This window comes from Fonticula alba (assembly GCF_000388065.1).
Source record: "Fonticula alba strain ATCC 38817 unplaced genomic scaffold supercont2.1, whole genome shotgun sequence".
In the NCBI taxonomy this organism is placed as follows: Eukaryota; order Rotosphaerida; family Fonticulaceae; genus Fonticula; species Fonticula alba.
This window is the reverse complement of record NW_009242971.1, coordinates 4,391,738-4,392,308: the sequence shown is the minus strand read 5'-3', so window position 1 is coordinate 4,392,308 and position 571 is coordinate 4,391,738. Positions and strand designations below refer to the sequence as shown.

At 76.7% G+C, this 571-nt stretch overlaps 1 protein-coding gene across 1 annotated transcript in view; it reads right to left on the bottom strand.

The window, feature by feature from the left end:
- H696_00937 (pyruvate dehydrogenase E1 component subunit beta, mitochondrial) overlaps positions 1-571 on the bottom strand; it is a 5,166-nt gene that overhangs the window by 2,970 nt on the left and 1,625 nt on the right. The window lies entirely within an intron of this gene.

Below are 571 nucleotides of genomic sequence, written 5' to 3'. Positions count from 1 at the left end.
GTCCCAGAATCCTAGCCCTCCGGCGGGGGGGGGGGGGGGGGGGGGGGGGGGGGGGGGGGGGGGGGGGGGGGGGGGGGGGGGGGGGGGGGGTGTGTTGTGTGGGGGGCGCGGGGGGGGGGGGGGGGGGAGGGGAGGGAAGAGGGGGGAGGGGGGGAGGGGGGTGGGGGGGGGGGCGGGGGTGGGGGTGGGGGGGGGGGGGGGGGGGGGGGGGGAGGGGGGTGTTGGGGTCGGGGGGGGGGGGGGTTGTGTTGACGGAGATGGTCCGTCCTCTGGAGAGAAGGGGCTGCCGCCGGGGAGGCAGGTGTCGATCGGCCGCAGGCCGACCACAGCCTCAGAGGGGGCGCGCTCCTCTGGACTTCCCTGACCAGGGGACAGGGTCCCCGCCCTGCCTCTCGTCCTGACGGCGGGTGCCATGTGCCACGAGAAGTGCCAGACGTGCATGCGCGGGATGACGGCCGCCGGCCATCAGCTGCGCCCCGTCGCAAAATCGGTGGCAGTCTTTTTACCGATCCCTGATCCTCGATCCACCGGTCCTGGCCGTCCTTCGGGGCGGAACTTGTCCCCCCCCCCC